This window comes from Dermacentor albipictus, chromosome 2, assembly GCF_038994185.2.
Source record: "Dermacentor albipictus isolate Rhodes 1998 colony chromosome 2, USDA_Dalb.pri_finalv2, whole genome shotgun sequence".
In the NCBI taxonomy this organism is placed as follows: domain Eukaryota; kingdom Metazoa; phylum Arthropoda; class Arachnida; order Ixodida; family Ixodidae; genus Dermacentor; species Dermacentor albipictus.
The window spans coordinates 127,592,709-127,618,797 of NC_091822.1; the positions used below are offsets into that span (position 1 = coordinate 127,592,709).

Consider the following 26,089-nt stretch of genomic DNA (forward strand, 5'->3'; position numbering starts at 1 on the left):
TATGCATTTAAAACGTGCGCGCTCGTGATGTGGCACCAGCACGCGTGCGGGCAGCCGGGGGCCGTATCGTATATATGCCGGCGTCCTGCAAAACTACGCGAACTGTGGTCGCATTTTCGCGAATCCGTGCACACCTGCATGGATTCGCGTGGGTTTATATGATGGCCAGTCGAATCGAATCGAAGTTATTCGGCAGCGAGTTAAGCAAGCCCGTTCTCTATCCACAGCATGTGACTATATATAGGCTCGTCCGCTGACGATGCGCTGCCAGCCCTCTTATTTGAGAGTCACCAAGCTTGTATTATGTTCGATGTGGGTGAAATTATACGGACACATATCCACGACCTCGATCGGGTATGTACGAATTGCGTTTCTCGCTCTCGCGTTCCATTGGCAGTAACCTTTACGGAAGGGCTCTTCAGCCTGATAAGAGCGTTTGCGAATGGACCGAATGGTGGACCTTTTCTATAAGCGAATTCGAAAACTTTGTACTCTGGCCGGTTGCACTGTAAAAACATGCTGCAGTAAATGACGCGATATATATTGGCAGCTCTATTTGGAAGCATTTAACGGTCGAAACGAGGGCACGCCGTCATTTTGTAAGCCATACACCACGACGCGTATACTGTACGCCGCAGCCAATTAATCTAATAGCGTTAATATCGCCACCAATTTTCTTTTTCCTGTGGTATCCGATCGTGGGTCTCTTCATTCACTCCTTCGTCGCGGCGATGGAAAGGCCTTGTCGTAATGACGCCGACGGCTTGTCGAAAACGATGAAAAAAAAAAAGGCCGTTATTATGTAGGCTGGTTTTTACAATATGGGCACAAAGAGAGAGCGACTGACGTCGCGACGAACGTTTCCGTGTATTCCGTGTATACGTGACCGATGCATTGCCGCGCGTTGTCCATCATCCCGTCTCTTGCTATATAGTTTCGATCGGCTTGCGAAATAAAGCTATTGTCGGCACGATGGACACATTCGTGCTCGGGAGCGGCACGCTTCCTGCCCACAGTCTATACACGTGTATGTTGCCGGATATGCTTTTTCCGATGCTTCGAGCGGCAATTTCTCGGCGCGCGCCTGTCGTCTGGAGAAGATCGCGTGCTCGCCACGCTAAACTCGAAGCGACCAGAACGAGAACTGGCGCCGTGTTTCTTCCTTCGTCTCTTCCGAGCACGTTGCGTGAAAGATGAAAAAAAAATACAAACCGTTGCAGGTGCGCCGTAAACGGCCGGCATTCGCGCGCGGAGCAGGAAGTTGCCCGTGAATTCGATCCGGGTTAAGCCGCTTCAATGTGGCGTAACGCGCAGCGCACCCGTCTGCGCCCGTCTCCTTTCTGTTTTTCTTTCTTTCGGATTCCGTTTGCTCGCCAGCAGACGACAGGACGGCGTTTCTGTTTCACTCTAGTTTTGCCTTCTGCCTATTCCTGCGACCCCATCTCCTGCCCTGCAAGAAGCACGCGCGCCTCGCTTTAACGTGCAACTGCTCGAGCGATGTCCGACTTCCGGTCGCGGAGGCCGGGTTAGCGCTCGACGAGCCTGCAGGAAGCGTATGCCGCGGCCGCGCCGAGGGTTAGTCGTGTCCGTGCATGTTTGTTTGTTGTGCTGTTGCGTCCCTTTCCGCGTCCGAATGCCAGCCGTGATCGCCCGGCCGCTCGAGAGCGACCTCTGGTAGCAGACGGCCAGACATCGGGAAGCGTCACGTCTGCTCCTTTTGCTTTGGTTTTTCTTCTTCTTCTTTTTTTTTTTTTGCTAAATGTACAGTCGTCAGGTGATGTTTGCCGACGGTGTACGAGCGCTTTGTACGGGTTGCTAGTGTGTATTGTAGTCATCGTGCTGCAATCGATCGTGGTGGTTGAGGGAGTTAGCAGCGGAAAATAGAGCGGAAGGCTTACCCACTCCGGGGAGCTGTAGTACACGCTGTTGCGGCTAGGGCGGCGTTAGGGCAAGGAATCCACGAAGCCCGTCGACTGTTACGTCAGGTTGTAGAAAATGAAGAAAAAAAAAGGGTTTATTGGCTTAGTTAAACTACACGGATCCAGTTACGGAAACCCACTACATACAGGAGCAAGTTAAACGTCCAAGTTCACGTCAGGACCATCTGTCCACACTCTCGAAATGTTTCCGCTTTTAATCCCGTAGTCTTCCCTAGGCGAGTCGACTAGAGAATCTGGAGACTGTCCAGCAGCAAATCACACTCCTCGACTTCCTGGCGATACCATGCCCATGCTCGCAATAACCCGCCGCCGTAACTTTGCCTCCGAAGAGACTGGTTTGGAATCTGTGGCAAGAAATCAACCTGCGACAGCCAGTTCGTCGTAGTTATCCCCCACCTTTTCATCCTTTGCTCAGGCTTCTAGGCAATGGTTGGGTGAGCACCTTTCGTGAGACCCTTCAACAGTCGGTGCGCCCGCTGCGGTGACGTCTGGATAGGCGCTGATGGATGGGTGGTGGTTTGACTCGTGGTAAACGTCCAATTAACGCCTTTGTGATGGTGTTGAGACGTAACAACGCTGATCCGTCGACGCGTTATTTTCGACTGTTTCAAAGCTGAGTAAATTTGTGTAGTGAACGCGAGCACTCACTCTGAAGCTTTAGATTTTCGTACAGAGGTTGCCAGTCTTTGCTTAACATGCCGAACTACATAAAGTGTACTTCACAACATGAACTAGGCAAGATTTGTCCAAACATTTTCTATAAAAAAGCAGCCGTACTACGAAAGTGAGCCTCGTCTTTAATAATAATAATAATAATAATAATAATAATAATAATAATAATAATAATAATAATAATAAAGGAAGACATCGTGAGGTTCTTGTGATTGGCCTATTTGAGTTCGTGCTTCTCAGCATAGGCCGCTACACGAGATGCCTCTGTTAACGCGACTTCCGGTTTCCGACTCTGGGTCTTTGTCTTCTCTCTCTCTGGACATTTACCGAGGCCTCGTCTCTAGCTGCACGCCAGTTACGTTGCCGACAGCCACACTCCTTCGGTTCCCGAACTTACGTACGCACCGCAGCGCCCGCGCGCACGCATCAACCATCGACGTATGCCCGCGATATCGCCAGCCACAGCTCGACAGCGTCCCGCGTGCAGCGTTCTATAAATGTCGCTATCCGCGCGCCTCTCCCGGCCCCGTATGATACCTGTCTCTCGTCCCGACGGCCACGCACACTCGCATAAACGCGACGCACATAAACGCAACCCCTCCGCTGCGCTCGCTCGCTAAATGGCAACGCGACAAACAATGACGGGGCGCGGTTTGATCCCGTTCTTTCTTTTTTGTCTGTCCGGCCGCCCGATCCGGGCGTCCCGTTCCGGAAGCGAGCGGCTCCCTTCCCCGCGATCATCCGTCCGTCCGTCCGTGCATGCATGCGTGCACGCGGTGCGGTCGCGGCAGCAGCCCGTCGAACGACACAGATCCGTCGCGACGTCTCGGCGCGTACTATATACATACAGCTCGCCTGTGTGCGTTTGTGTGTCGGTCGGCCCACTGCGGTACCACGTCGCGTGGCGCTCGCAGAGGGCGCGATACACAAAAGGCGCCGTCCGAAGAAGGTTTGTATAGACGATCATATATATACTGCGGTACACAACGTGACACTGCGGCCCGTTAGAAAAGGGGGGCGCTCCGTGGGACCGCGAGCAGCTTTTTTTCTTTCTTTCTGTTTCTCGTTTTCGTTACGCCTCGGCGCAGCATCCGCGAAAAGGAATCCGTGGCATCGATGCGCGTCCAAGTGTTTAATAAAGACACGTCTAGGATATATAAGCCGAGCGCTTCGTGTAAGAGGAGGGTCTGTCATACACGCCGTGGAACAGACTACATAGAGACGTTCTGTGGCGTCGCCCCCCCCCCCCCCCCCCCCCGCCGCCTCTTTTTGTTTCTTTTCTTGTTTCTGTATTCTCTCGTGCCTCGATATAGCGTCCGTATAAGAAAAGATCCCCGCGGAATCAATGCGAGGCCGCTCGCGGGACTTCGGCACGGACGAGGGCTTGGGTGACCCGCAAAGCTCTCTATACACTATTCTTCCTCGATAGCACGCTTGGCTGAGCGCGCTAGAGAAGGCGGGACGGGACACTCGAGCCGGCTCTAGCGGCCGTACATACAGGTCCCGGGCGTTTGCGCCGATTCCCGTACACACGTCGCATAGATACAAGAGCAGGGATGGGTCGTTCTCGGTGCCGCCGCAGAATGGTCATCCGCGCGCTTGCATCGCGAGGGCTGTATATCGCGAGCCCATTCGGGCGCGCGTGAACCCGACAAATCTGTCCCGTGGCTCTTCGTATATAGTGGCCGAAGGCGTCCCGCTGACAAAACGGTTCCTCCGTACGCGTATATATATCTATATATACGGCTTGCGGCGTCCTGGCGACGTGATCGTACGTGCGCGTTTCGAAAGAAAAGGAGCCGTTCGCAACGCTGTGGAACGTGTCGATGGCCTTTGTATATACTTTTTTTTGGGAGCGATTCGGGTTATGGAGGAAGCCATATATATATACAGGGTGGGTGACTCGCAATTGCTCTGCCGAAGCTGACCGCCGCGACGGCGGAGTGGATTTGCAGCGCTGGAAAGGCGCCCGCCGAGCCGTAATATCGAGGAAGAGACGGACACTTCGCATGACGAGGCGCTGCGTTCTTTTATTTTATGTGTATTTTTTTCCCCTTGTCAGATCGTTTTCCGAGGGTGCGCTCGTCGTGTAATGCGCGCGCGCGTGCGGGAGTAAACGATTTCTCGCGGTGTACCGGGAAACGAATCTCGCGCCAATGCTGCTCGTTCTGACGCGGCAGCTATAGCTGCCGCGTCAGAACGAGCAGCATTCTCTTTATTACTGTATACGGTTGGAAATATATATATATATATATATATACACACACATAGAGAGAGAGAGAGACAAACACACGCACACACACGCGCGTACCAGCTGCCCTGATTGCACGTCGTCGTGACGGTTTTTCGATGGTCAGCGGCAGCTGCCAGTTCTCCGTAATTCTATAAAGTTGACGTCTCTCTCTCTCCACATATATATATATATATATATATATATATATATATATATATATATATATATATATATATATATATATATATATATATATATATATATATATATATATATATTGTGAACGTGCTGCAGCTTATCAGAGGACGCGAGTGCCCGCTGAAACAGGGCACGTGCGTGAAGCCGAACTTGCATGCGGACCTATAGGATAACGCGAAAAAAAAAAAAAAGGCGTTCACGCCCATCGAAGCAGTGCTAGCTCACGCGCGTGACCTTGCGTGCCGAAAAGTGTCCCTCGTAGATCGAACGTCCCGCGTGCGCCGAATCGTTCCTCCGCCTGGTGCTGCTTTTCCGTTTCCCTTTATGTGCTTCTTGCGCGCGCACGATCGTATGCATACGACGTCACACTAGCGTTAAGCGGCAATGCTAGCGCGCCGGTCGTATACTTATTCGTGTCCGGGCCGCATCGTTTGCCGAATGATGTGGCCCGTGGCGGAAGTCTTCCTCGACCTCTTATCTGCCCCCTTGTTACGTGTGCCAGGGATAGCACGTTGGGGCGGCGTCGTTATCTCTTATAACGGAGTGCCGTTATAAACCAGGCAGTGGGGGGGACTATCAAGCCGCGCTCCCCGTATTGCGTATACTGTAAACGAACCCTGTGTACAACAAGCGACGACGTCTCGGTGTATGCCTCCCGCAACAAAAGGACGCGTCTCAAGTATACGCGTCCCTTTCTTCGGTCCCACTATAGATTGTGCGCGTGATGGCGTCCACACACCGTATACGCGTATACAGCTTCCTCTATTCCACGCTTGGCTGGACGCGAGAGAGGTGGCTGGACGGCTGTGGGAAAATACGAAAGTGGGAAAGAAGGAAGGGTGCGGGGGCGAAGGGGGGTACGTAGGGTGACGTCTTCGCGCTGCGTCCAACGCCGTGGATCACCCGCCTGTGACGCCTTGGACGCTGGGCCTTCGTATTCTCAAGATGAATGGGACTGGGCTATATATACTAAGCCAGAAGCACTCCGCGCGCGGCGTTTTCATTCTGCGCGCGTTGGGCCCCCGACACTCCGGCTCGTCAGTCTTGCGGGGCACGATCAGTTGACGCGGCTATTTCTGATGCACCACACTTACGGATAGCCGTTGTCGAAGGCTGCCGTGAACTTGGCGCGTAACGGCACAGTGAGCTTTGAGAAAAAAAAAAAACAGACTTACCAACAGAGACGCCACTTTTGACACTCCGGACGGTGCCGTCACTTCCGTGCTCAAAGCGGCAGTCGGTATGTGCATATACAACATCGCCGAGCGTGTACTTTCACAGTTGTTGTGGTCACGTGGAGCGTTTGCCGGGGGCGTCGTTGTGTTCGCTCGTCCGACGACGCTGACAAAGCGCTGCCCACGTGCGCATTCGGTATAAGGAAACGGACTCCGAAGGCCTTTGGCACTTTTACCCCGCTACTCATCCTCGTCGCTCGCTTCATCGGTTTATTCTTGTGTCAGGACACCGCGTGAAGACCATTTACAGGGACGGTAGCTATTATTAGGTAAACTTACGACGCAGAAACATCTTTTTCAGCCTCGTGGTAAATGTGAGGCGGGTAAGGCTTTTCCCAGGAACTTGTACGAAAAACGGGACTTACGCTTAAGAAAAAAAAATGTATTATACGTTCTTCGTCACTGCGTTCTGAAGTGCACCGGCACGAAAAAAGGGATGCAGTCTGTCCAAAAAGTGTGGGAACAACCTTAAACTTGAAACTCCTGTGTTGCCTTCCTTTTATCTTTCTTTTTTCCTTCAACGTTGGAGTGCGTCGGAACGCACCATTCCGTTACGCTCCGTTCTTTTTTTGTCTCCCTGACTAAGCTCATCGAGTCAGCGTGAACAAGAGCAGCTCCTTGAAACAGATGCCCAGTATTTTATCTGTTAAGCTTTCTCACTGCTGCCTGGCGGACGGATAAGCTCTTTTTAAGGGAAAACAAGCGCCGGTTCTTTCCCACCGAACCTGCTTTTGTGTCTTCGTCGACAGGACAGCTTATTCCCCGCCGCATTGCTTGAAGCGCTCCCTTCCCACGTTGGCATGCGCTCGCATTGTGCGTCGGCGGGAAAAAAGAAACCACTTGAGCCGTGCCGTCGACAGCAAAGTGAAACAAGGATGCCTATACGTTCACGTGCACACTTCTCAAGAAGAAACCAGTGAGCCGCGAACATTGATGCGGTGTACTTAATGTGGTGCCTGCTTTCACGGAAACCACAGAAACTGGGGCGAGCATTTGTTTGTTTGTTTGTTTGTTTGTTTGTTTGTTTGTTTGTTTGTTTGTTTGTTTGTTTCGGTATATTGTCGGACATCTGGCTCAAGCTTCGCGTGTGCATTATACTCGGCGTCAGCCCGAGGATTCAGTCGCTGTTTTGCCCTCATACCGCACTGAATGTTTCCTCTATGCCTTTGTTCACATTGACAGTATCTTACTCTATTCCTCTCCTTTCTTTTAATTCCGTAACCCCCTCCGCCACGTAGGGTAGCAAACCGGGCGCGCGTCTGTTTGACCTCCCTATACTTCGGTGCTTTCTTTTCCTCCTCCTCTTTCTGCCTAGATCTCATCCTCTATGAATCGGCACTTCAAAACATGTAGTTTCTGAAAAGGGCCTGAATTCAAAGGACTAGTTCGCTTCTGCCGCGACGTCACGGAAATAAGAAAACAATTGACTGGCACGACTATACAAATCATCATTGAGTTTCACAACGGCGTATCCGCGACTGCCGTTCTTGGGTTGTCACCGACCATATATATAAATTGCACCTGTCGCGGGCACACCCCGCGCGCGTATACATTTTCTTTCCAGTTTCAGCCAATTCGTAGCGCTATCACGAACGTCGCTATTTGAATGCTGAACAGTTTCTCGTTGCAACGGATATATGCAGCGGGAACTACGGCGTATCTGCCACTATGTTAAGCTTCTCATCCGCCACCATCGCCCGTCAGCCCATAAAGCGGTGAAGGCACTTTTGTGTTTCTTAAGGACGACGGGTTTGTGCGACCACCTGTGACTATTAAGGCAATTTCTGTAAAACCACACGCGTCAGCGAACTTGCCGCAATTTCCTTCTTTCCTTTCCTCCTCTCTCTCCCTGTGATCTTTGCTTTCCCCTTTCCCATTCCCCCGGTGTAGGGTAGCCAACCGGACGTTATTCTGGTTAACCTCCCTGCCTTCTTTTCTCTTTCCTCCTCCTATGTTAAGCTTCTGCACAGAAGGTTCCCCTCCTTCTAACGAAAGAGAGCCTTGTATATCACTTCGGATTCAGCAACAACGTGTGTGTAGTTTCGGTTTGACAGCCCAGTGGGTACACTGTCTAGCCGCTTATAACGCCGTCCGTATTACACGATATCTGTTCTGATCGCGCGTCACGAGCTGGTGATAAAAGCGTGTGGCATATACCAACGGCCAGTTCGGCCAGCGCGTCGGGCCGTCGGTGCTTTTCACCGTAATCGCCTCCTTCACATCGGCCCTGCAGCACAAAGCTGTGCGACTTGACACCGCGTTAAACGAATGCGCGCCCTTTTGATTGTGACACGAGGTGCGAGTCCCGGCTGCGATGTCTGACGAGAGGGAATCGCACAGCGATTTCTGAGCGGCAGTCGCGCGTATAGTGTCGAGCATATGTGAGCAGTTTCGTATAATGCATTTCTCAGGCTTTCGATCGCGATTCGAAGGAACCTGCGCGGCAAGCGAAAGCAGTCCCTTGCAGTGTATAGGCTCGTTTACTTTCAGGACACGCCCATTATACACGACGCTGCTTCTATAATCTCCTCACGTACGCCAGCGACACACTGCGCGCAGTGCTTCCTTCTAACGGAGCCACTGTATAGCAGCTTGCTTTCAGTGTTTTTATAGCATGTCCTTGAGCGACGTTTTAGTATTCACTCGAAACGCACCTCGCGCACCTTTCTTTAAGCTGACAGGCTAAACACGTGCGCATGTACACAGGTACACGATTTTTTTTCAACGTGAGATCTGGTGATCTGCGTTGGGCCCGTGTATAAGAGCATATGCACGATTTGTTGCCAATGAGTAAATCCTGGAAACTGTGTTCACGCACTCCAATTCCACTCACGTTTCACACTGAAATGAAGAGAAAGCGAGCGGACAGACGCAAACGTATACGGGGCCAGATACTTTAACCCACAAGAGTCTTCAGGTATTGCTTCGGAATGACAGATCCCAGCGTTGGTGATATTGGCGCGCGCATACGTTTTCGCTCGATGCTTCACCATTCTGCTCACGTATCGACGCGAACGGGCGCTGGGGTGTGCATACAGTTATATATATATATATATATATATATATATATATATATATATATATATATATATATATATATATATATATATATATATATATATATATATATATATATATATATATAACTGTATGCACACCCCAGCGCCCGTTCTCTCTCTCTATAGAGAGAGAACGTGAACTTAACGCGCAACGGAACGACGATAACACAAAGTTTGAGAACCGCATAATTCCGCTATAGGCCCCTTGTGATTTACAATAAAGAGCCACGCAACCAGCGTTCCTCTCGCGATTTGTCTTGCGGTCGTCTGTTTCGCTTTAATTTAACGTATGTCCCACATCAACTAATTCAACTACAGTCCATCTACGAACTCGTATACAGACTGGCGTTATTCAGTTTTCTCCGAACCGGCCGGCGCCTTCCGACGTTCGACCTTACAGGTTACACGCGCGCGCATGACTCCTCGCGCTCGCCCGTGTGTCGGCGTGCACGCTCGTGAGTTCTCAACACGCGCTCGCCTTTGTTGCCTACGCGGATGCGGAACCCGTCATCACGCGCACGAAGATAGATCCGCTCGGGGAAGCCTCCTGCTCGTGCCTTCGACGCGCGCGCCCGCGTTGCTTGCATGCCGCGCACGGTCGCGGCCCCCCCCTCGCGCAGCCGGTCTCCTTCGGCAACCCGTGGCGCGCGCGCACACACACAAACTGGCAGCGCGCGCTGGCTTACGGTATTGGCCTCGAGCTCCACCACTGGAAAAGCTGGCGCCACCGTCGGCGTGACGTGCTAGGAGGGATCACGTGGGCATAGCGGCCGCGTCGGCTGCTTCGGGCGCGCCGAAGCGAGTTGAAAACGAGTTTAAATTCCCTCGTACGCTGCGGTTTTCATTTAGTGGCGAAATTTTCCCGCTTCGAGTGTCTCCTTTACAATGCTTGAAAGCACTACAATAGGTAGTGGCTGCCTTTGAAGGCGCGCAACATGGTAGGCTACTGCTCGGTGCCGCAGGGCCGGACGCACGTAACGGAGGCTGGTGTCGGCCTTATTCACACGTAGCCGCAGGACAAGAAGCTGTGTGAAGCTTGGCTCGCGAAACATAAAACCGGCAGTCATCGGCTACAACTCGGGTATGCAGCAAGCACAGACGCGAGGAAGATTTCTGCTACGGCGCCCGGTCTGCGATGTTCTGAAAACGCGCACTGAGACGCTCGCCTGAGTCCGCTGCCCGACTAATGTCATGACGGTTTGGTCTATGAACTTGTCGATACTATAGATACTGGTAAGTTCAGTGGAGTGGAAAGGCAGCGGTAAGAAGCACATTTAAAGAAAGCATGGCATATGGTCATGTTTGTGTTATGAATTAATGCACTGGATTACAAAAAAATGGAGCAGCGGGAAATTGCACGCTGAGAACGCCGATAAACATACAGTGCGACGCAACTCGAGAAATAGTATTGAAAGGTCAAAGAATTTAGAAGAAAAAAAAGATTGCATCGTCGCGACGGCACATCACAGTCCCCGTAGGCGTTGAAGTCTCTACAATGAAATTATTTTTGAACAGCTCTGATAGCGCCCACGCAACAATGGTTGCCTGTATACTGTCAAATGCTCATATTCTCCGGCCTAAAGCTCATGGCACGGTGCGAAAACGCGCGCGCGGAGGAAGCGAAATAGTGCGCGGACAAGCATGCAGACGCGCAGTCGGTCGCTGCGAATCTGCGCGATCGCTGCATTGAGGCTTCATTCTATTACGCTCCATTTAGTTATACAAACACTATAAGAACATATTTCACATACTTTGCTCTCAGCGTTTACCTACCTTTCACGCAAGAAGCCGGTTCGGGAGACTCCATCGCGGCGACCGCGCGCAGTGGCGTTCACTGTACGTATTCGGTAAAGAGATAGCGGCTGTAAACGATTGTGTGCTTTCAGCTTGCCCAAGATTATTTTTTAGACAGTAAGAAACTTCTCTCGTTTCGAAAGTACTTACAGAAATGTCCGGGAGAGCTCGCGCGTGGTGTTTTCAGTGAGCGCTGACAGCAAAACCTATGAGGAGCGCGCCACGTGATCCCTCATACTACGGCAGCGAGGCGCTTCCGATAGAGGGCGACTCCGCAACTCCTCGCCGCCAATAAGCGCGCGGGCAGCAAAGCGCCGTCGAACGGCGCGAGAAGGCGCGCCACTGGCCACAAGGACCTTTCATTGATCACGTCCCAGGGACAAGAGGTGCCGAGCACAACGCCGAAAACAAAGGGCGCCGCACCGTCGACGAGAGAACAGGGTCGTTCACGGCGCCCCGTTTGCGGTGTACACAGAGTCGTGCCTCGAAGAGAGCTGCGCGGCCTTCTTCTTCCTGCGAGACCAGGAAGCAGTGAGCATTATTGTACCCCCCCTCCCCCCCACCTCTTTCTCACTGCTCTAGAAGGGCAGGTTAATAAGAGCTCAAGATTGCGTGCACATATATTGGCGCAGCTGTATCCCTACGCTACACGTTCGCTCGTCTACACATACCAACGACTTCGCCTGTCGATAAGAACTGCAACTCGAATGGGTTTGCGCGCGGCGTAATGACTCCTGTGCCTCCAGTGGAGGAAAGTGTAATGCGTGGAGGGTCAAGTATACGCTAGTGGACGCTGAGCGCTCGTCCGCGTTACTTGTTACTTCGTCCTGTGTGCCGCGTTCTTCATGTCACCTTAACTTCGGTGGTGTGTCTCGGCGGTAGGTTTGCGACTTGAAATTTTCCTGTCGTACACGATTGATTTCTAACTGAAAGCAACAATGCCTGGAGAGGAAGGCGACGAAGCTCACAGTATGGACGAGCTTGCAAAATGGAAGCAGCAGCACAGAGTTTAAAGTTAAGGCTGCATATACACGTTGTGCCGTAGTTTTATAGACGCAGCCTGTCCATATTCCTTGAGACGTCTTATCTTCTTGTTCAATAGTGCCGCGCTGTCTGTCCGCGCCCAAGCGTTGTGACGCGCGATGGAGTCGCTCGTTTGTATGCCTTTGCACCGTCGACGAGCAGCAGGAAGCCGTGTGGGCCGACTATGCATTCCTGCAGCCACCGGTCCGCAGCTCTCTCCGTGTACGCTTGTTCGCGCGTTTTGTGTGTGCGTGCGTGGCATCGTGATGCGGACGGACATGACCGGCCTCGAGTGGCGAGCCGGGTTCGCTGGCCGGCCACCAGAGTGCGCCCGCGGTGGATCCCGCATAAGGAGTTGTTCCGCTGCACCTCCTGCAAGCAGCTTCTCCGAGCGTTATAAGTGTGCGTGCATGCTTCTTTCGCGTATAATCCGTGCTCGATTTGCGTTCGTTGCGGCGAGGCGGTGCAGGGTAGGACTGGAGCACCGTGCACGTGAAGTGCTCGTAGAGCGTTCGAGTGTGTACGCTAAGAGCCAAGGCAAACGCGCAATCCGTCGGCAGCTTTGCCGGCGACCTCGGCGAGACTGTTAAGTGTTGAATTTGGCCACTTCGCAGCAGTGAACAGCCAGTGCAAACTTATCTGAGGAGCTGAATCGGAGAAAAGGTACGGCGGGATAATCTATAGCCAGCAGGTAAGACAGCCAGCAAGGGTCACTTCCGCACTCGGCCTATCCAAGATTACAGTGAGGACAACGCGCAGCGAAAGCAAGGAATAGTCGTGAACAGTGACCAGAAGCGCCAACAGCGACAAAAGGACAGTCCAGACATTTTGAAGCGTTTGAAGAGCTATATATATAAGCGGCACTGGCAACGTGCCCCGTCACGTCTGAAGCGGAGAACTTGGCGAGCCTCGCATGTTTTGCGTGAAGCCTTGCTTTCCGTGAAGTGGATTATTGGGCCCCTTACCTGCCGGTCGGCGTTCAGAGGCGTCATAACAACGGAACCGTTCCATCCAGTTTCATCACGGGTCTTAGTGCGCAGACGCGTTACGTACCTATGTCGCGCACAGGCACAGACACGCGAAATATTCGGGGCGGGCAGGACCTGTGACACATACAGCAATTGTATATGTGTACCTCAGGCACGCAGAAATTGAGAGAGGGAGGGAGAGAGAACACATTTCGATTGCAGGAAAGGTATAGGTGTTTGCGCTCCAAGTTTAGCCCACTTGTGCTAAGTATATGGCCACGGAAACTTCGGCTAACGGCATTAATTTCCCGCCTCCATCCAAACAACTTAAAACATTTGGAAATCTAGAAACGTGCACAAACACAGCCACACCGATGCGTATCCTAGAACGTCGCAACGCTGCATTACGTGGCGGTGGCGGAGAAGGAATTGGGGGAGGGGAGTAAATCTGAGTTAATTTGTATCTCCGGTGGTTTTTCATCGTTCACTTAAGCAAGCACATATCAATGAGAGAAGCCTTTTCCCTGCAGTCGCACGCGCACCAGTTTCAACACACGAGTATACCAGTTTCAACGCGCGAATTTGAACGCACGCAACCACTAGCCCGCTCGCGCAGATGAGTTCGTGATGACGTCGTTCAGAGCTTCACGCGCCCACAGACGAGCAGCCGTCGTGCGGGCGAAGGAGTCCGACCGCGTGCGTGAGGCCCGTGAGGCGCGGAAGCGTCGCACAGTAGTCGCGGAGAGCGCGGCGGATTCGACGCGGCGACCGCGTGCCAAGGTGGCACAGAGCCGCGAGGGCGCTTCCGGAGTGCCGCGCCACGTCGGGTAACAACCTTGCGCCCGGTCTGGCGCGCACTGAGGCGATGGCGGCGTGAAACGCGGCGTGGAAAGCTGCTTGGCAGCCTTAATTGAAGGCGCGCTGTCCTTTAGAGCCAAACAAAGCAAGCAGTAATGAAAAATACGGGCTGTAAAAATTGCGCTGCGCGAGGCCCGGCAGTTGAAGCGCTGAAAGACGCCAATCAAAAGTAATGCCAAAAACAAACAAACAACAACGACAACAATACAAAAAAGAAGGAACAGTAAAGACAAGGAACGTGGTGAGAGACAGGCAATTCCGGAAGCGTTAGGAAAACGGCACGTAAGCGACCTGAAATTAGCTCTGCTGTCTGGATAAGCTTGACGCCTGTCACGGCTGCGTCACGTTACTCGAGAGGTTTACTATTACGCAATTACGCGACGCCAATTCAGTAGGGCATGCATACGCGTCCTCTTTTGAGGTTTGTGTAGTCACCGGGATTCCCATACGAGCAGGAATAATACGAGTGGTACGCATCGGCAGGTGATTAAACACCAACACGACATTTCGGTACATAGAGACTCCTAGGGACGTCTGCAAACGCATGTCAGGATGACGATGACAGCCCTACGTACGCGTGTAAACCGCAATCAGTGACGTGGGTCTGCTACGTGACCACTTCAGTGAAAGGTCAGTGCAGACTAAATTCAATGATTGAATGAATGACAGCGACTGCGTGCACGCTGCGTGAAAACATACATAAGCGAACGGGTTACCTCTCTGCCTTATATTAATCAAATTTCTTGTATGTCGCTTTTGTGTTGGGCTTTTTCTGTCGTGCCATGCGGGTTGACAAGAACAAGAAAGCCGACGAGACCGACAACCTTGCGTGCACTTACCCGGAAGGAGAATAGCAAACTCCCAAGTATGTGGACTCGCTACGATTATCTCATAGGCTCGTAAAGGCCTTAACTATATGGAGTCGATGGTATCTGAATGAACCGCGGCCAGTGACGCAACGTTCTTTGTGCCGCCGCCGGTTCCTTCCGAGATGCGTCTCCCTAAAGACAAACGGAACAATCGCTCGCATTGTCTCTTCTCGCATGTGCGACCTTCGGTCTATATACGTTTCTACCTCCTACGCGGTGCCTTCTTTTTCCATTTGCTGCGCTAGCTGGAACTTGCAGAAGCGGTAGAACTGTTAAGGAATAACCCGTCAGTACTACCTTGCCACATAACACTCAAGGCTCTCTGTGTCCGCGCATACACCTTTGTATTACGTCACAACGCACGGTATACGTTTACCCGTCGGTTCTGCTTTTCAATTTCTGAGAGCTTCTTCGGAAACGCTACGCGTGCCGGCACACTACAACAGGTTGCGTTGTGTGTCATTCTGGCTCGGTTGTGCCATCGACTGGCAAGCGCTGTCGGGCTTGTGCCCTCTCGACCTGGATTTCTTGCGGCGAAGCGACGGCTCCTCGCTGAAATTTGGACTTCTGTATGTGTGGCTTGAGTGAGTGAGTGAGTGAGTGAGTGAGTGAGTGAGTGAGTGAGTGAGTGAGTGAGTGAGTGAGTGAGTGAGTGAGTGAGTGAGCGAGTGAGCGAGTGAGTGAGTGAGTGAGTGAGTGAGTGAGTGAGTGAGTGAGTGAGTGAGTGAGTGAGTGAGTGAGTGATGAGTGAGTGAGTGAGTGAGTGAGTGAGCGAGCGAGTGAGTGAGTGAGTGAGTGAGTGAGTGAGTGAGTGAGTGAGTGAGTGAGTGAGTGAGTGAGTGAGTGAGTGAGTGAGTGAGTGAGTGAGTGAGTGAGTGAAGGTACAGGTACAGGTACAGTGGAGGTTCAGGTACAGTGGAGGTACAGGTACAGTGGAGAGCATAGGTATTACTGACAGTGACTTAAAATTGAATGAAAGAGTGAGACCGAATGAATAAAGGAGTCATCGGGATAGTGAGCAATGTAAGTGACAACAAGTGAACAGCTGAAACTGAATAAGGGAGTGAGTAAGAGAGTGAGTGTATGAGTAAGTAAGTGAGTGTTAGTGAGTGAGTGTTAGTGAGTGTTAGTAATTGGGACAAAATCATTAGCCCTGCAGAACGTATATAGGCTTGAATTAAAGATATAGACTATTTCATGAAGAGCGTCGCAATCGTGGGCTGCTAACGCGGCCGAATCATCCGTAATACCGCAGCAAGCGATATTGGATATGTTTAGCGCGCTCCAGTTGTGAGTCATCTCGTATAAGGTATGATACGCTAATCATTTGCTTCGCTTTACCTAGGCAGAAACATTTACCCCGCCGCTAGCTATACTTTTCCCTGGGTCAGAGGCCACTACTAAAGCAAGACTAATGTTACGGCTGATTCGCATGCACGAAATATGATTGCACATGCAGTCGCATTCGGGATTTGCGGAGTGTTTCATTTGGACTTCCGAGAAAAAAAATTACGGCCGATACTCGTGATACAACCGAACATGACGGCAAACCCCTCCACCCATAATAAAGTCAACTATACTATATACACAGTAATATACGAGCATACAATGCACTGCTGGCGCGTGAGTGGCATACACGCAGCCGTATACGCAACGTCGGTTGGCCATGACTGCGTTACCCCCAATGCGCCGCGGAAAGCCCGTATACGGTGGCACGCGAAGCCTAAAACAAAGAGCGAAGGAAGTCTCAATGCTCCGGCACTCATCATCCTCGCGTGCTTGGTCATAACGTGTAACGCACACAGCGCTCACGCAGAAACCGAGGAACGCCAGACGCATAATTCGGCACGAAGAAAGCCGTCCGCAGGCACGCATGCATTGCAACCCACCGCCACTTTTTTTTCTCGGCAACCGTCGGGTCTCGCGTGTGATGAACGGGAAGCAGGAGGGCGGCGACCGCTTCATCACTCGGAGCGCGGTCGTACGGAAACAACTGTTTCCGCCACCGCCGTCGCCTCCGTTTCTGACGCGCGCTGCATGCCGTAACGAGCAGCCTAGCGTATACATACAACTCCTTCCTGATGTGAGAAAGTCCACATGCATACCTAAAGCCTTCCGTGAGCGTCGCAATGCCTCGCCCCCCCCCCCCCCCCTTCTTCCGCGTCTTTGATAGGTCGCTCGCATATTCGGAAACAATATCTACGCGTACTCATTTCGGTCTTCTGCTTCGTGTCCTCGTCCTCATACCAATATAGCCTTGTTGCCATTCGTTTTTTGCGACGACAGCGTATTCTCTTTTACCTGTTTCCGTCTCCCGCGGTCGTACGAATGCCGTCGACGGTTGCGTCATACATAGTCCAAGCGTTCTTTCACGGGATTAAGGGCGCGTCTTTAGATTCCCTTTGTGTCAAAAAAAGAAGAAAAAAAAACGAATAAGAGAGCGCGGAATGCAGAAGAATCGCGCGTATGCAAACGAGGAAGTGGACGCGTTCGTAGATCCTAACGCGTATATGTGTGTGCGGGCTGTCTACACTTTCGCCACAAGTGCGGGTCCGCGTATCCCGCCTTCACGAGCGTCGTAAGTCATCCAAGCGTGGAAGGGAAGCAGTGTGTCTGTCGGAAGTGCGTTATTTGAGCTGTCTCGAGACTTCGACTCAAACGAGTTTACAGACCGGAAAAAACGATAGCGTTTCATCTTTTCCCTGGGCCAAAAAAGAAAAACAAAGCAAAGAAACAAAACAAGACAGGCTGAGCGATGAGCGAGTAAAAGAGAACAGGAATAGACAGGAAGGCTTCGGTTGAAGACGATTCCCGCGCGAAACATTGGAAGGGAGCACTTCCGCCTGTGGTCGTATATACGGCCGATTATCCAGGACGTGCGCATCATCGAAAGGTCGAGAAAATCAATTCGAGAATCGTGTTCTTATGCCTGTGGTCGGCTTTTCCTGCAGGCGCGACGGCGTGGGTCGATCCTCGCCAAATATAGCTCCTCATGAACACGTTTCCTCAGCTGTATGTCTGTGTGTTGTTCGTGCTGTGGCGGAGGTCTCTCGCTATGCCGGGAACTTCGGTGATGCTTGGTTTTGTTATACTGTTTCCAGCAATCATATTTTTAACTCCAACTCTCGTGCGCCACGTTTCCTTCCCGAACACGCGTAATTGCGTTGATGGACAATACAAATTTGCCCGTAGAAAGGACGTGGTCGTAGTACGCTTAGAAGCGACAGCGAAGCTTAAGTCACAATTAAGATGCACACAGACGGTTATTTTAATGCAGAGTGTCCTGACGAATACTTGCTAACTGGAATGGAACACATCGCAGAGCACTTCGCAGCCGACGTGAGCAGCGAAAAACCATTAGCACGTTGACTTCAGCTTGCCATCTCAGAGGACGAGGAGGAGGAAAAGAAGAAGGAGGAGGAGGAGCAGGAGGAGGTAGAAGAATAAGCTTTACTTGCAAAAACGAGCTGACTGTGGAGTGGTCCGAAGTACGCGGCGTCCATAGTCCAGGACGCCGTGGGCATGAGCCCATAACTCGGCCCTGGCCACCAGACAATGATGGTCTTCAGTGCTCGGGCTTGTCAGCTGGACATCTATCTCACTGCTCGACGGTTGGTCCGGTTATGTGTGGTACCGATGGGTTGTGCCCACACGCCCATACCACGTGGCAGTGGGTAGTGGGTGCAGAACAGAAGGCGCACTTGTAAGTGTAGCTCGCCAAATACATGGCGTGGAGCAAGGTGCCGTGCGGGAATGTGCCGGTCTGTAGTTTGCTGTAGATCACCGCCTCTTCTCTAGTCAATTTGGGATGCGGGGTTGGGTAGGTCCTCCTACCTAGTCTGTAGTGGCTCAGAATGTCGCTTTATGTTTTCGGGACGCCACCCGAGAAGCTCACGTCCTGAAATGTATTTCGCCTTTACGCCGCCGTCAGAGCAATTGCACGACGCAAACTGGTCGGTCACAGAAAGTTACAGCAGAGGCCGCAAATAGCACAACGGCCGATTCATATAACGGAGTCTTAGCGAATCAAATGACATTTGAAGACAGCCCAGAGGCCCACAACAGTCGCCCCTGTGGACGCTGGTACAGCAAAAAGCAGAGTCTATACGGTTCGACAGCCGGCAGGCACGCATTCGTTGTACAAAGCCCTTTTCGCGATGTAACAGTCGCTTTAGTCACAGTGTCATTCGCATATTTAAAGAAGAAAAGGAGAAAGAAATGGAGCACACCTTTGATTGATGTCCACGCATTGTCGGCCTTGTATAGCATCGACCTATTGTCGAGTTGCTCAGGCAAACCTAATCGCGGGTGACCCTTATGCGAAGAACGTATGACGCGTCCCGACCGTTACCTATATACGCACTCTCTATTTGTACGCGCCGTGCCTTTGACCGCCCATATTTATCTCTAAACGTTCCAGCGGTATTCAATACTAGACGAGCAACATAAATGCGACCTATCTGGACTCGCGCCACAGTTTGACGGGAGCGCGCCCTAAAAAAATCCCTCGAATAGCGTTTACATACACCACGTGACTACTCGCCGCGAACGCGGCATTTACACCTGAAGGTGGACGAACGGCACAAAAGCTCGCATCTCTCTGGGGTGTTTGTTCGCAGCACCGTGTCACAACTGCGTCTTCCTTTCAATGAGGTTTCGTAATGGCGCCGTGGGGGAGGAGGGGGGGGGGTGGACTCGGCAGCGCACGCGACGCTAGCGCCGCTTTGCATGCAACGGCGCGAGACGACAATGGATTACGCGATTACAAAGGATTACGTACGTCGCGCGTGTCCGCGTCTTTGTGCCATCTAAGGTGGCGCCACGAACATGGGGCGCGCGAGAGACGCAATCCTTCGATGTCCGGCTTACTGTTTTTGGGTCACGCAACTTGTTGATGCCAGAGCTGAAAGCGGATTTGGATGGAAAGAGCCTACGGCTCAGTTTCGTGCCGAAACCGGACTGCTCTGTCATTCCGCGTCCAGCAAATGGGGGTTAAACCTGTCGTGTTTTCGGTAAAGCTGTACAAAGCCTGGGAAGCACAGCGAATCGACAGCGCTTCTTTAGAAAGAAGTGGGGGAAATAAATGTATTGGCGATGAACTGTAGCTTGCGGTGACGTTCTTGCGACTGTCTGACGTGGAGCATACAAACTAGGTCAAGGGCTCGGCTAACCAATGAACAAAGAGCGCCTTCGAAACAATATGCTTACTGTCCTCTTCAAAAAATCGTGAACCACTCCACTCTGTGAAGGTCGATGACCAGCGAAGCTGTTTAGCACACGACACAGAGGCGATACAAAATTTTGTAGAAGGTAGGAACACATTTATTGTCTTGATCGGTGGTCATCGTCGTGACGAAAGGCACACACACACACACACACACACACACACACACACACACACACACACACACACACACACACACACACATATATATATATATATATATATATATATATGCATATATATATATATATATATATATATATATATATATATATATATATATGCATATATATATATATATATATATATATATATATATATATATATATATATATATATATATATATATATATATATATATATATATATATATATATATATATATATATATATAACTGCAAGCTTCGCGACTTCTACAAGGCCTGCACAGTCGCCACGCAATTTATTGGACGTTTTGGTCGAAGGAACCGCCGCAATTGCGCTTATTGATACTGGGGCTGCAGTTTCTGTTATCGACGCAAAGCTTTGTCGCAGCCTCCATAAGGTCACAACGCCGTTGTCTGGTATGCTTCTAAGCACCGCGACTGCGCAGCATATAGCCCCGCTCGCTCAATGTACTGCCAGGGTGGTCATCGACGGCATTGTCTATGTTGTTGAATTTCTCGTGTTGTCATCATGTTCACATGACATTATCCTCGGCTGGGACTTCTTGTCTCATCATCGTGCCATCATCGACTGTGCCCGGGCCGAAGTAGCGCTTTTCCCGCTTGCCGATGCCCCACTGCCTGACCCTTCTGAACAGAAAGCCTCCAAGCTCACTATTGTGTCCGATACGGACATACCACCCGACATGTGTGCGCTTGTGCCCGTCTCTTGCTCTACCGCGCCAGACGCTACAGTGCTTTTTACACCGTCGCCGATTTTTCTCCGTCGCAAGGCCCTACCTCTCCCATTTGCCGTCCTCACCACTGCGTCTGGATTATCCTCAATGCTTGTGTGTAACCCGTCTCACTACCATGTGACGTTACTGCGCGGCGAATCACTCGGTCGTGTTCAGCCCCTTGACCCGCTTCACATTCTCGATGTTACCGACGACACAGCCTGTTATGAACTCGACGCCCTCACTTCTCCCGTGCCATGCGCATCATCATCATCATCGTTGTCGTCATCGTCGTCAGACGTTCTTGAATCTGTCGTAGACGCCGATCTGCCGCCTCCATATCGCCAGCAAGTCTTCGCGCTTCTTCAGAATTTTCGCTCGTCGTTTGACTGTGACCAACTATCTCTGGGACGTACGGCAACCGTCACTCAAAGCGTACACACTGGTTCCCATCCTCCTTTACGCCAACGACCATACCGCGTATCGGCAGCCGAGCGCAAGATCATTAACGAGCAGGTCGACGACATGCTGCACCGTGGCGTCATTCGCCCTTCCCACAGTCCTTGGGCGTCTCCTGTAGTATTAGTACGCAAGAAGGACGGGTCAATACGCTTCTGTGTGGATTACCGTCGACTCAATAAGATCACTCGTAAAGATGTCTATCCGCTGCCTCGGATTGATGACGCCCTCGACTCCTTGCAAGGCGCGGAGTACTTCTCATCTTTGGATCTTCGCTCCGGCTATTGGCAAGTGCCCATGGCAGATGATGACTGTGAGAAGACAGCTTTCATCACGCCCGATGGCTTGTACGAATTTACCGTAATGCCATTCGGGCTCTGCAACGCGCCCGCTACTTTCGAGCGCATGATGGACACCATCCTTCGCAACTTCAAGTGGAAAACATGTCTGTGCTACCTTGATGACATCGTGGTGTTTTCGCCAGATTTCCCGACGCACCTCGTTCGCTTGCGTGAGATACTCACCTGCCTCACCTCTGCTGGTCTCCAACTTAACATCAAAAAGTGCCGTTTTGCTGCTCGCAAGTTGACAATATTGGGTCACGTTGTATCGAAGGACGGCGTGCTTCCTGACCCAGCCAAGCTTCGCGCGGTCGCAGAGTTTCCGACGCCCACTACTCTTAAGGCACTCCGCAGCTTTATAGGGCTCTGCTCTTACTTTCGGCGTTTTGTGCGCAATTTCGCGACTATCATCGCACCACTGACCAATTTGCTTACCGCTACTAACGGCATCTCCGCGTGGTCAACTTCCTGTGACGAAGCCTTCCAGCAACTACGTCGCCTACTTACTTCGCCACCGATTCTTCGACACTACGATCCCACAGCGCCTACAGAGGTACATACGGACGCCAGCGGTATCGGACTTGGTGCAATCCTCGCACAACGGAAAGACGGCTATGACGAGTACGTCGTCGCGTATGCGAGCCGCACCTTAAAGAAGGCAGAAGCCAACTACTCAGTAACAGAAAAGGAGTGCTTGGCCATTATTTGGGCGCTCGTCAAATTTCGTCCATACCTATATGGTCGCCCTTTTGACATTGTCACCGACCACCATTCACTTTGCTGGCTGTCCTCGTTGAAGGATCCGTCAGGTCGCCTAGGGCGATGGGCACTCCGCTTACAAGAATATGATATCCGCGTTGTCTACCGATCGGGCAGAAAGCACTCTGACGCCGATGCGCTTTCTCGATCGCCGCTACCTTGTGATGTGGCTTCATTGTCTCCGCTCTTCGCATCCATGTCAGCCTTCAACGTCGCTGGTATGCCGGACGAGCAGCGTAAGGATCCCCTGCTTTCAACTATGCTGAATTTCCTCCACGACCCATCCGCCACACCCTCTTCTCGAACACTTTGTCGCCAAGCCGCTCACTTTACTGTCCGCGACAACGTTCTTTACCGCAGAAATTATTTGCCTGATGGTCGCAAATGGCTCCTGGTGATACCACGACACATGCGTTCTGACATATGCGCTTATTTTCATGCTGCTCCTCATAATGGTCACGCCGGTGTTCTGAAAACGTATACTCGCCTAAGGCAGCGTTTCTACTGGCACGGCATGTATCACTTCGTGCGCCAGTACGTACGCGCTTGCACGGCCTGCCAACGGCGGAAAATTCCACAGCGCCCATCTGGTGAGCTACAGCCGCTGCCCTGCCCGGCTCGGCCCTTCGATCGCGTCGGCATAGACCTGTACGGGCCACTTCCCTGCAGTTCCTCGGGTAACCGATGGATAATTGTAGGTGTCGACCACTTGACGCGCTACGCCGAGACTGCCGCACTACCGGCAGCCTCTGCGCGCGAAGTTGCGTTCTTCATCTTGCGGAACTTCGTTCTTCGACATGGCGCACCACGCGAACTGCTCAGCGACAGGGGCCGTGTCTTCTTGTCCGAAGTCATCCAAGCCCTTCTCGCTGCATGCAGCATCGTTCACCGCAAGTCTACAGCCTACCACCCGCAAACGAACGGCTTGACAGAGAGGTTCAACCGCACACTCGGTGACATGTTGACTATGTACGTCGCCTCGGATCACAGTAACTGGGACACTGTTTTGCCGTTCGTCACGTATGCCTATAATACGGCCACACAAGCTACCACTGGCTTTTCGCCTTTTTTTCTGCTGTATGGACGAGAGCCCTCGTGTACTATGGACACAATGCTCCCATACCGACCCGACGCTTCCGAATGCACGCCTGTGTCTGAAGCAGCCAAATACGCCGAGGACTGTAGGCAGCTCGCGCGAGCCCTTACGACCGCTGCTCAAGGTCGTCAAAAGCTGCGGCATGACAGTGACGCGCTTACACCAGTTTTCCCGACTGGTTCCCTTGTTTGGTTGTGGGTCCCGCCTCACAGCCCTGGCCTTTCGACCAAACTCCTCGCACGCTATGATGGCCCCTACCGCGTCATAGACCGTACCTCCGCTGTCACCTATGTTGTAGAACCTGTGACACCTTCACCCGACCATAGGCATCGCGGGCGTGACACGGTTCATGTCAACCGACTTAAGCCGTACTATGACCCCCTCATCCTACCTACGCCGTAAGTCGCCTGGATGGCTCCTCTTCTCTCCCGGGGGCAAATGTGGTGAAGAGGAAGACGAAGAAGGCGCTCTTGTTGCGGCTGTGCGCGTGATCAGCGTTTGTCGACTGCCAGCGCTACCAGACTGTGCCCAGTGCCTCTTAATAAATCGCCTTATTACAATATATATATATATATATATATATATATATATATATATATATATATATATATATATATATATATATATATATATATATATATATATATATATATAGCTTCTTCATTATGAGAAGGATCAGCCGTTGCACTTTTTTGCTTGCTTAGGAGGTATGAGCCATTGCTGATTATGATAGTTTTTGTTGGATGGATGGATGCGAAACTTTAATAAGGTCCTGAGGTACGCGACTCAGCGCGCTGCGGGCCGCTCCCACGTTGGGACAGCCAGGCCTTGCCCGACCGCCGCATCGTGGGCCCTCTGGACAGCCCATAGTTGCACCCCGGCATCAGGGCTCTTGATAGCGCAGAGCCACTTGTCTTCATTGATGTCTTCTGTGCCTCGTAACGAGGGGCAACGCCAGAGCATATGATCTAGGCTAGCGATGTCATTGCAATGCCTGCAAGAACTAGTGGCATAGGTGTCGGGATAAATTTTGTGGAATAAAGCCGGGCTGGGATATGAGCCTGTTTGCAGTAATCTGAGGGTCAATGCCTGCGCTCTATTTAACTTCTTGTGTGGAAGGGGAAACTCTCTCCTGCCGAGATAAAAGTGCTGCGCAATTTCGTAGCACTTTTATCTCGAAATTGCGCAGCACTTTTATGACGCAGAACAAAACTGCACGGAAGCCTAGCCATAAACAAATTCGCTTGAAGACATTACCGTTGTCCTCGTTTCCACTTCCTCTTTGCTAATTTCTTGCTTTTCTTGAACACATATTTAAGCAACAACGCTGTGCTGTATGCTTGAGCGACGCCAGGTACCAGAGGAACCGGGAAAATGCAACCACGTCACTTAGCTTACGAAGTCTGGCGAATCCTTCATAGACGTAGTATTTATAGCTTTAACGCACATTTAGTCTTTTTGTGTTTTCTTTTTACGTTGGACAAGAAAAAAGGTGGTGCCACAAAAAGTCGAGGTTGTCCTATTCAAAACTGTCCTGCCCATTCAGTGTTGTCCTATTGGATTTCTATCTTAGCGAAAAACCAGCAGTCGCACACGTCGCGGTCGAAGAATACAGTCAAATGAGGCGTCGTGCTCTGCACACGCGGCTCGCTCTCGTGCGTCACACCTGTATACTTGCGCGTATCTTAGCCCGTCGAGATAACTGTGTACAGACTGCATGACGGCGCTGGATGCGAAGACGTTGCTTTGCAGAAAATTTTAGTTCACTCCCTTCGTTTGGTTTTGTTGCGTTTTGATTCGTCATTTCTATTTCTTTCTTTATTTACTTTTCTTCCCTTTTTGTTCTTCGTTAGCATTCACAAATTTTATGTTCCGAGTATGCTCTTCCTTGATTTACTTTTTTGTATATAGTCGCGTCTCCTTAATTATATTCTCGAGTTTTTCGTTTTTCGACGTTATGCTAATTTCTACCGCCTGGTGTTATTTAACGTGAACACAGTGCACGCTACACGAGCGTTTCTGTTTTCTCTCCTTTCTCATGTTTTTTTTTTTCATTCTGCCCCCATCGGAGTGCGGTCGCTGCTGCCGAAACTCCACCAACCCACCTCGAGCTCGGCAGCGCAACGCCATAGCCATTGAGGTATATACATTAGTGTTTTCTGGCGGAGGGAGAATAACTCCGGAGCGTAATCACCCTCAAGAAAAAAAAAAGAAGAAGAGCAACAAGTCAAAACGTTTTCAAGCAAACAAAATATTCGCCACTGTTTCAACTCGCGCTCGCATCTTCCGCATCTATAGATGCGGTCGCATCTATAGACGAGTTGTATATATACAACTCGTCCTACGCACCTACTCGCATCTCTCGCTCTGTTTTTCTCGCGCCATCGCGTTCGAAACGCGTTCACCGATTTGCGTCGCCGATGTTCGCGTCTTGGCAGCAGCGGTCGCATTTCCGCCTCTCCGCCAATCGGGCGCGCCTTC

At 51.4% G+C, this 26,089-nt stretch overlaps 1 protein-coding gene across 1 annotated transcript in view; it reads left to right on the plus strand.

Annotated features, from left to right (window-relative positions):
- LOC135897380 (uncharacterized) overlaps positions 1 to 26,089 on the plus strand; it is a 160,324-nt gene that overhangs the window by 102,704 nt on the left and 31,531 nt on the right. The window lies entirely within an intron of this gene.